The sequence below is a fragment of the Ursus americanus genome, chromosome 1 (assembly GCF_024610735.1).
Source record: "Ursus americanus isolate L20-20 chromosome 1, mUrsAme1.1.p, whole genome shotgun sequence".
NCBI classification, from domain to species: Eukaryota; Metazoa; Chordata; class Mammalia; order Carnivora; family Ursidae; genus Ursus; species Ursus americanus.
This window is the reverse complement of record NC_142127.1, coordinates 58,885,550-58,893,709: the sequence shown is the minus strand read 5'-3', so window position 1 is coordinate 58,893,709 and position 8,160 is coordinate 58,885,550. Positions and strand designations below refer to the sequence as shown.

At 40.3% G+C, this 8,160-nt stretch overlaps 1 pseudogene; it reads left to right on the top strand.

The window, feature by feature from the left end:
• Window positions 1-5,414: 5,414 nt before the first annotated feature.
• On the top strand, window positions 5,415-7,485 carry LOC148110772 (transforming acidic coiled-coil-containing protein 3 pseudogene; annotated as a pseudogene).
• The last annotated feature ends 675 nt before the right edge of the window (window positions 7,486-8,160 follow it).

Below are 8,160 nucleotides of genomic sequence, written 5' to 3'. Positions count from 1 at the left end.
AGTAGGTCTAGATTAGCGGTTGTTATATATATTTTGAATTGTATTTATCCTCTGAGATATAAATATATCTTATTTCTGTGATTTCTACTATTACAGTCAATTGACCTTCTTTCTGCTTTCCTTCCTTCTTTTTATAAATTAGACGATTGCTATAATTGTATCAGGGGTTTTGGGTAGCGGTAATAAAGAAAACAACTGAGTTTTCTTGCATGGACTAAGCATAAATATATAATTAGGTAATGAATGTTCAGTATTTTGTGGAGCTTATGGGAGGAAAGAGGTCCTGTGCATATATATATTAACATAGTACTGCAAGTATATAGTCATGTGTTTTCTTGTTGATGTAAATTGAGATATATATGCACATTCATTGTATGTACTGAAATTATTTAAATGGATAAAGAACCCTATACTTTGACAAAATCTGTGCACATGTGAAAAAATGTAAAACTGCAAGATCACATTCCATTATCTTTGAATATGAAGAATGATCTTTTTTAATTTTAAAAATATACTTTTTTAATTTAAAAAAATAGAGAGAATGTGGTTAACTGAGAGACTCTTTTAGAAAAAATTACTATACATCTGTGTGGCCAATTTGATAATTTGGCAAGGTATTGAAGTAAGAGAAGTTAGTCCTTTGTGAAATAACCTTCCTTTTCTGAAATCTTCATCTCCTTCTTCATGTGCCAAAGCCCTCATGCTCTCTTCTCTTTGGCTTTTTAAGAAATGAGTTGATGTCAGTGATTTATGTCTTTGTGGAACTTTAGGTCAATGTCTTACTTCTCCAAGAGTTATTTGCATGTTAATATTTTAAAGTAACGCCACAATAAAAGCTTTTTTCTCGACATAATTTTAGGGATTATGTAGAATGTGGGGGGGGGGAGATTTGGAGGGAGGGACATGACTTATTGAACATAGCTATCTTCTATTCCACATCTACATAAAACTGATGATGAAACCAACAGATCATTTAATAGATGTTTTCACATGTGTTTATTAAAAATGCATTTCACTGTCACTAAATGTCCATTGTATTGAAACTATAGTTAAGCTATTGATGCTACAGTATGATAAACTCAGCACTCTAGGTCAATATATTCAATAATGTGTCTATAATGTGTTCAATAATGGAGTAACACAATGTCTTTATTTTTCCTAGCTAACAAATAATGAATGAAATATTCTCATAGAGCTTTACGCTAAGTGGAAAAATTATTTGCTTTAATTTTATTGCTTTGAAAGCTAAAGACTTATGCTAAGAAAATGTTTCTTTTGGGGTAGAACCTCTCAGAACTTTGGTATGAAATTCTTGGAGTGCCCTCTTAAGCTCACTGCTCTGGGGACTCAAAATAAAACTAATGTAAGCCTACAGTTTAGCTTAGCAGTTTGCAGGAGAAAGGAGAAAATCTTGAAAGCTCCCAAATATTTGTGATGGCTCTGGAGCCTCTTTTGGTTGTGTTCTGTTATGGGATGTATTTTATACATTTTACATTTGATCCAGATAACTCAGTAATTCACCATGAGTAAAATAGACTGCTTTTGTGGGACCTACCTCTGTTCAGTGATCTTGCTAATGAGATCCTATAAAAATGGTGTGGATTCTCTGGCCATTTCTAATACTATAGATTGATTTCAACATTATCTTAGGTATAGGATTAGAGTAGAGATGACTGGAAACATGAATGTTGGGTCTAGCCATGACTCACTACTATTGCAGGCTTAAATCTTAGCTTATAAAATGTTGATGTTTGAATTTACTGAATAACTTTTTACCACTTAAAATTAGTTTTACAAAATTCAGTCCCACAGAAACTGGATTCATCCAGCTTTAACAAACTTCACAGAGCATAGTAGAGGAGTATTAGACCTAAAATACTCTTGGAAGATATTTAGATTGCAAAATTTCTATTCACATTTATTGAAAATTTTCTCTGTCTGGATCACTATTGGATTAATTTTGAATTAAAAGCAAAACACCTTGGGGTGTTTGGGTGGCTCAGTCGGTTGAGTGTCCAACTGTTGATTTCCACTCAGGTCGTGATCTCAGGGTCATGTGATCCAGCCCATGTCAGGCTCTGCACTCAGTGGGGAGTCTGCTTGAGATTCTCTCTCCTTCTCCTTCCACCCTTCCCCCCGCACCCGCTTGTGCTCTCTCTCTAAAATAAATTAATAAATTTTTTAAAAAACTAAAAAATAAAAGCAAAAAACCTCAGAGGAGCTAAATATCTAAAGATATTTTGCTTATATTGCATGAAGCAAGGAAGAATAGAGACGGAGTTTAGTTAAAAAGAAGTGAAAAATATTGGGGAAGAAAAAAAATCTAAAATTTTCCAAATTAACGATTCATGAAGAATAAACTGCATGCCAGTATCTTTTCATACATTGTATCTCTTATTCTTTACAATATCTACAGAAGATATGGTTGTTCACATATTTATTTAACAAATATTGGTGGAGCACTTAGTTTATTCCAAGAACTATTCTAGGTGCTGTAGACATATCAGTAAGCAAGAGAGATATGGCTCCTATTTTCATGGGGCTTACATTTTGAGAAGGAGCAACATACCATATACAGTTAAGTACAGGGTGATGTGATTAGAAGTGTCACTTGAATTAGACTGGTATTTTTGGTTGGATGGACAGACCAAGGATCCTGGCAGCAGCACACACTGAAGATATGAAGAGAAGGTGCTGAAGTAGGGAATAGGAATCTCAAATGTCCTAAGTCAGGAAAGAACTTTGCATGTTTAAGGAATAGAAAAAAGCACAGTGTGGCTGGGGCAAAATCAGTGAGAGAGAATGCTGGGGAGGGGGGGAAAGTTATCCAGAGGGTGCTTTTAATACGTGAATCAGAGCCCATCATTCTTGTTCAAAATCCACCAAGAGCTTCTCATTACACATAGAATAAAATCCCCAAACTTGTCAGGGGCTTCCAAGTTTCCCCACAGATATGATTCCTGCCATCCATCCAACCACCTGTCCTCTGCTTTACTTCCCACCTGCAACACACCCCCTTGTTCACTGGCCAGTATGCTAAGCATCCCCAACCTCAGGATGCTTTTATTTGCTGTTTCCACTGCTTGGAATTTTCTTTCTGTAGATATGTGCATTACTTCTCCATTTTTAAAGTTCATTTTATTTTCATTCTCTGTTCAAATGTTACAATTTTAGAGAATCATCTCTGAATATCAATGTAAAATCTCATCTCCTCCTATTCCTTTCTTTTCCTTTACCCTGTGTTCTTCTAGTTGCTATGCCTGCATAAAAATTAAATCAAAACTTAATTCCGTAAAACAAATATCATTTATTATCTCTCATCATATCTGTGGGTCAGGGATTTGAGAGTGGTTCAGCTGGGCATTTCTGGCTTGGGGTCTTTTATGAGGTTGCAGTCAGACCATGGGCTGTGACAGGGGTCATCTTTCAGCCTTCACTCATGTATCTGGTCTCTAGTCTGGGAAGACTCAAAGAGCTGGGGACTAGAACAGCTAGGGCTCCTCAATCACCTTTCTCTTTCTCTACAGGGTCTCTCCAGTATGGCAGCTTCATGGTAAGAAGAATTCTTACATGAGGCTCAAGGATCCAAAGGTAAATGTCTTAAGAGAGAAAGAGCCAAGCAGAAGCCATATCATCATTTATGATCTAGCCTTGGAAAGTCAGGCAATGTTACTTCTGCTTCATTCTACTGGGGTTGAATGAAACAGTTGCAAAAGTTTACCCAGCCTCAAGGGAGAAGGGGGGATGTAGGCATTGCCTCTTGAAGGAGAAATGCTGATATAACATTATAAGAACTTGTGGGATGGTGTAATAGATATATAGATTAGATAGATAGATAGATAGATAGATAGATAGATAGATAGATAATCTCTCTCCAATATTTGGAAAATAAAATTTGTCACATTCTTTCTCCAAAGCAGTTTCTACTCTGATTATTGCCTGTCTCCCTCACTGGAAGTCCTATAAAGGTAGGACTCCTGTCTGTCATCTTTGCTGCTGCTGAATCTTCCTTACTATTCAAATTGATGCTCAGCATAGAGTAGGCACTCCACATTTTCTATTCTTGGATGAATAAACGTTTCTTGAACCAATTATCTATAAAGCAATGGAAGTATTATGAAAACCAGCATTTTAGAGATGGAAGAAAATTTTATAATATTCTATAAATTGTTCCAGAAATGTAATAGGGTAATAGAGCATACTAAAATTATGTTAAAGGGGGGTTAGTTTTCACAATGTGTGCCTAAATAGAAAAAGAAAAAAATGCTTCTGTTATAATCTTTTGGAAAAACTATGGCTCTTTTTAATGTTATTATATTTACTAAGTTCTCAGTGGTGTAAATTGCAACAGATGAGGAGTGGCAAGTTTAGGTTGTAATCTGCCCTTGCTTACAGATGATAACTTTGCAAATAGCATATCAATCTTACAGTCATGGCTACACAAATGCAGTCATTTAGCTCATAATAATATTAATGAAGATGAGATGTATGGCACAGGGACCTTCACTCTCTGTTTTCAACTGTTTACTTTACCATTTACAATGGGCCTAAATTTCTGCTTCTTTTAAAGTGGGTTGTGAACATACAGAAGGAAACTATTGCTTGGAACTTTTCTGTAGCCAAGAAATATTCATTTGAAACTCATTCTCCATAACACTAAGTGTCATGGTTTGTGACACAAACATGGGAATGAACCTTAAAGCTGTCCTCTTAATAATAAGCCTCAAGGACATAAGAATCATTGCACCAACAGATAAAATGGGTGATTTTTCATGTGAATTGAAAACACCTAAATGCTCACAAAGAATGGTTGAGAAATTAATTATATACCACCAGCTGACATACAAGCATTTAAAAAGATGTTGCAAAAGAGAAGGCAAAAAATATTTTTTCATAGCTAACAGGAATACCTAACTAAAACTCCAAAATAATTAACTAAAGAATTAGAACTAATACAAAATTCAACGAGTTACCTGGATAGAACGTATTGTAAGAATACCAATAGTTTTCATATAAACAGATATGATTAGAAGACCAAATGGTGGGGGCGCCTGGGTAGCGCAGTCGTTAAAGCGTCTGCCTTCGGCTCAGGGCGCGATCCTGGCGATCCGGGATCGAGTCCCACATCAGGCTCTTCCGCTGTGAGCCTGCTTCTTCCTCTCCCACTCCCCCGGCTGTGTTCCCTCTCTCGCTGGCTGTCTCTCTGTCACATAAATAAATAAAATCTTTAAAAAAAAAAAAAAAAAAAAAGAAGACCAAATGGTAAAATAAGGAAGCATAATACCGACAAAATATAAAACACTTAGGATTGGTGACAAGATATGAAGGAAGGACTAAATTGAGAGACAATGCAGTAAAGAATTTAAGAAGCGTGGCCCAAACTGGCTGCCGCGACATCTCGGCAGGCCTGCAGAATGGGTCTGCAAATTTTAAGTAACAAAGTTGTCACTGGTGACACAAGACAGAAAACTGGGGCTTCTGTTTTCACCACTAGAACTTACCAGAGGATCATCTGTTCTTTGTCTGTCACAGAAAGAAAATGTGTCACCCCAGAACATAGCCGAAGCTGTGAAGGTGGCATTTCAGTCACTTCTGTGGGATCCACGGAGGCACAGGATTTTAAGTCCTAGCATGAACAGCAAACTTGGGGGTTGTTTTGCTCTGGGTGACAGCCTTGGCTTAGAAAACTCTCCCCAGATCTGGTTCCAGAAGACAATCAACAGTTCACCAAGGACGTGGATGCCAAAATGACCAATGGAATGCCAATAGAATTCTCCACAAACAAGCAGTGGCTAATGCCAACCCCCCTCCAGGGGACCTGAAACCACCTTTTGAAGAGAGGCGTTCCAGCGAGCCTGGCTTGGCTTCCTCGGTTGTCCTGGATTCCTCAAGCTCTCCCCAGACCCTGGGAAGTGTTGAAAACCAAAGGGCAATTCCAGGACGAATGTCTGGTTTGTATTCCTTAGATATTCCTTAAATAAAGGCATTACATTCACCTCTGAAATCCTGGAAGACCGTTCAGGGATGGTGTCCCAAGACAGGGAGGAGCCTCAGAGGCCACAGTAGGAAAGGGCCCCCCACAGGCTTCTAGCCCGCCCTGGCCTGCCCGGTGCAGGTGGGCGCCACCTGCTCCCTTCCCCAGTCGCCCTTTTCTGGTCCTGAGAGCACTGCCCCGGACAGCCCTTGAAGGGGCTCATGAGGGTCCTGTTCCCTCTCCCCGGGGGTCTTACAACCTGGGGGACCCAAAGTTTAACCCATTTGTAGGTGGTGGAGAGACTCCGCCCTCAGAACGCCTCTGGAGCTGGCGGGCAGGTAGCCAAGCTGCTGAGCACCCGGCGTGCTGTGGCGGAGGACGCCGCTCGGAGGCAGCCTGAGTCGGGGATTGATACACCTGCGGTGCAGACGGTGGTGCGCAGGCGCCGGGCGCGGAGGGAACGGCGAGCTCTTCTGGAGCATGGGTTCCCCCAGCAGTGCAACACTGAGCCCACTGCCTCGCCTGCTGACCCAGGGCCTTCGACTCCGCAGCGGGGGCCGGAGTCTGCCTTGGACCTCAGTGAAGAGCACAGACCCTGCTACCGCTAAAGCACCAGAGCAGAGGCCGATTATCTGAAGCAGTTTGGAACGTCCTCATTTAAGAAGATGGCTTTGAGGAAATAGTCCTTATACCTCAAGTTCTACCCGCTCCTGAAAAATAAGCCTCAGAGACCAGTGCCCCTGGCGGCCGAAACCAGCGGCGCACACAATGCAGATGCAACTTCCTCAGGGAGCCCACCCGTGGTCAAGCTGGTAGAACTTGATTCCTTCGAAGCTCCGGCTGTTCCAGGGCCAGGTCAGTCCACGCGTCCTCAGGCCGGGAGGTCCGTGGTGTCCGTGGTGCCCGCATGGACGTGCTGCAGCACAACCAGCAGGACCTGGACGCGGCAGCGGAAGGATACAGAAGGAGAGACGGTTGGTGAAGAACACCTGTGAGGGGCTCTACACAGAACACCCAAAGGTGGGGAAGATCATGGATGGGTTTGAGGGGATGCTGTCCCAGTGATGGTGGAGGCTCCGAAACAGAACTTGCCAAAGCCAAAATCCAGAGGGTTCTGAAAGAAAAAGGCCAACTTGCTGCAGACCTGAACTACATGGAAAAGTATTTCTCTGACCTCTTCAAGTGGTTTGAGAAATAGAAGGTGATTGAACGCTACTGCACGAATGAAGAATCGCTGAAGTATGTTGAGGTTAACACAAGTAAGAATTGAAAGGGAAGGCCAGAGATACCAAACACTGAAGGTCCACGCAGAAGAGAAACTCAAGCTGCTAAATGAGGAGATCACCCAGGTCTGGAGCAAGGCCCAAGCGGAGGCTTTAGCCATCCATGTGAGCTTGAGGAGGGAGAAGATGGGAATCCAGGTGCTGGAGAAGACCATTGAGCAGAAGACTAAAGTAAATGATGAACTTATCAGAATCTGTGACCTTATTTCCAAGATAGAAAAGATCTGACATGGAAATTCCTAACCAATATCTGTCTCCCTTGTCTGTTTCTCTTTCAAAAGATCTCATGTTCTTTCTTGACTCTTCAACTTGTTTTTAAACTGGATTGCTTTAAAAAGAAGACTAAATAGTTTCCCTTTAGTCAACGATGAGAACTCCGGAGGAGGAGGTGGACGGGAGGAGGACGAGGATTATTTAAGAGTAGAGGCTTTGGAATTACACAAATCTAGGTTTAAATCCTGACTCTGTCATGTACTAGCTGGTAGACTTAATCTTTTTGAGTTCAATTTCCTTATCTATAAAATGGTTGCAGTAATTGAAATATTGATGTGAGATTGACAATGTATGCCTGGAAAAAGCACTCGAAAATAATATCTATTAAATATAATTTAAAATGCATCAAAATATTATTAGTAAAACTGTAGGACTTACATAATAGACAGATGGAGCAATAAGATAGCACAGATGCTTCAGGGACAAATACTAGTATATATAAAAATATAGTTTGATAAAGGCCACAATACAAATCAATGAGGGCAGGAGAAAAATTTCAATAAATTGTTCTAAGCTGTGGGTGAAATCTTTGGAAAGAATAGCTAGATGTGTGCTTTTCACATAAACAAATTCCATAAAAGAGCACTAAATAAACAAAGTGAAACTATATCAATTAGAATAAAATCAAAG